The sequence below is a fragment of the Schistocerca serialis genome, unplaced genomic scaffold (assembly GCF_023864345.2).
Source record: "Schistocerca serialis cubense isolate TAMUIC-IGC-003099 unplaced genomic scaffold, iqSchSeri2.2 HiC_scaffold_216, whole genome shotgun sequence".
Classification (NCBI taxonomy): domain Eukaryota; kingdom Metazoa; phylum Arthropoda; class Insecta; order Orthoptera; family Acrididae; genus Schistocerca; species Schistocerca serialis.
Genome location: NW_026047780.1, coordinates 22,501 through 25,000, shown reverse-complemented (window position 1 = coordinate 25,000; position 2,500 = coordinate 22,501). Strand labels below are relative to the sequence as shown.

Here is a 2,500-nt window from a genome sequence, read left to right as displayed (position 1 = left end):
TCGACTACAGATGTTTGTGGCGGGCGCTCAAGCTCCGGCGGAGAGGGTGGCCCCTCCGGCAGCGACTCCGGGACGGGTGAATGGCGCAGAACATGCTGCGTCTGTTGTTCCCGCCTCAGCTCCTCTACGTATTCCCGCACCATCGTCCTGTGTGCCACCGTCCTCCTCCTGCACTTGATGGCATCCAGGGTACGGTGCGGAAACAGGGGTAGAAGCTCCTGGTTTGCAAAGAGGACTTTGGAGTCACTGGCACAGAGAAGCCTAGCCTCCGCCAGGGCGAGCTCCCGCATTTCTTCTTCCGCCCACCGAGCTCGCTTCCTATCAGTTGCAATCTCCGCATTTGCCGCTTCCGGATGGGCGCGGCGGCGGTGTTGTCCGAGCCCGATCTTGCTGCGGAAGGCACGGCTGCAAATGCTGCAGTGGAACCATGGCTCCACGGCCTCCTCTACTTCAGGGACGGTTGGCAGGCTAGCAGTCGGGACTGTTAGGGCGGGTCCTTCAGCGGAAGGCCCGGTACCCGTGTTTTCTTCTCTTGTTGTCCCAACATTAAGGGTTATGCGATGGGGGGCTGGTAACCCCCCAAAGCCCCTAGTGCGGACTTCCACTCTGCTTACCAGTCCTATCAAGGACTGGCGTATCGGCGGGCCCACGGGAAGGGGGGAAGCCGCAGGCAAGGAGAGGCTAAGAGGGCATGGCCCATGTATTGCGCTTCACTTGCCCAGTAACTATGAGAGTCATAGTTACTCCCGCCGTTTACCCGCGCTTGCTTGAATTTCTTCACGTTGACATTCAGAGCACTGGGCAGAAATCACATTGCGTCAACACCCGCTAGGGCCATCGCAATGCTTTGTTTTAATTAGACAGTCGGATTCCCCCAGTCCGTGCCAGTTCTGAGTTGATCGTTGAATGGCGGCCGAAGAGAATCCGCGCACCCGCGCGCCCCCGGAGGAGCACGCTAAGGCGGACGCGGCCTCGCAGCAAGGAAGATCCGTGGGAGGCCAAGGCACGGGACCGAGCTCGGATCCTGCACGCAGGTTGAAGCACCGGGGCGCGAACGCCGCGCAGGCGCGCGCATCCTGCACCGCCGGCCAGCACGAGGCCGACCAACGGCGAGAGCAGACCACGCCCGCGCTAAACGCCCGCACTTACCGGCACCCCTACGGCACTCACCTCGCCCAGGCCCGGCACGTTAGCGCTGACCCACTTCCCGACCAAGCCCGACACGCCCCGATCCTCAGAGCCAATCCTTATCCCGAAGTTACGGATCCAATTTGCCGACTTCCCTTACCTACATTATTCTATCGACTAGAGGCTCTTCACCTTGGAGACCTGCTGCGGATATGGGTACGAACCGGCGCGACACCTCCACGTGGCCCTCTCCCGGATTTTCAAGGTCCGAGGGGAAGATCGGGACACCGCCGCAACTGCGGTGCTCTTCGCGTTCCAAACCCTATCTCCCTGCTAGAGGATTCCAGGGAACTCGAACGCTCATGCAGAAAAGAAAACTCTTCCCCGATCTCCCGACGGCGTCTCCGGGTCCTTTTGGGTTACCCCGACGAGCATCTCTAAAAGAGGGGCCCGACTTGTATCGGTTCCGCTGCCGGGTTCCGGAATAGGAACCGGATTCCCTTTCGCCCAACGGGGGCCAGCACAAAGCGCATCATGCTATGACGGCCCCCATCAACATCGGATTTCTCCTAGGGCTTAGGATCGACTGACTCGTGTGCAACGGCTGTTCACACGAAACCCTTCTCCGCGTCAGCCCTCCAGGGCCTCGCTGGAGTATTTGCTACTACCACCAAGATCTGCACCGACGGCGGCTCCAGGCAGGCTCACGCCCAGACCCTTCTGCGCCCACCGCCGCGACCCTCCTACTCGTCAGGGCTTCGCGGCCGGCCGCAAGGACCGGCCATGACTGCCAGACTGACGGCCGAGTATAGGCACGACGCTTCAGCGCCATCCATTTTCAGGGCTAGTTGCTTCGGCAGGTGAGTTGTTACACACTCCTTAGCGGATTCCGACTTCCATGGCCACCGTCCTGCTGTCTTAAGCAACCAACGCCTTTCATGGTTTCCCATGAGCGTCGATTCGGGCGCCTTAACTCGGCGTTTGGTTCATCCCACAGCGCCAGTTCTGCTTACCAAAAGTGGCCCACTTGGCACTCCGATCCGAGTCGTTTGCTCGCGGCTTCAGCATATCAAGCAAGCCGGAGATCTCACCCATTTAAAGTTTGAGAATAGGTTGAGGTCGTTTCGGCCCCAAGGCCTCTAATCATTCGCTTTACCGGATGAGACTCGTACGAGCACCAGCTATCCTGAGGGAAACTTCGGAGGGAACCAGCTACTAGATGGTTCGATTAGTCTTTCGCCCCTATACCCAGCTCCGACGATCGATTTGCACGTCAGAATCGCTACGGACCTCCATCAGGGTTTCCCCTGACTTCGTCCTGGCCAGGCATAGTTCACCATCTTTCGGGTCCCAACGTGTACGCTCTAGGTGC

General features: G+C 59.6%; 1 pseudogene; it reads right to left on the bottom strand.

Annotated features, from left to right (window-relative positions):
- Positions 1–2,500, bottom strand: part of LOC126444031 (large subunit ribosomal RNA) — a 7,804-nt pseudogene that overhangs the window by 4,200 nt on the left and 1,104 nt on the right.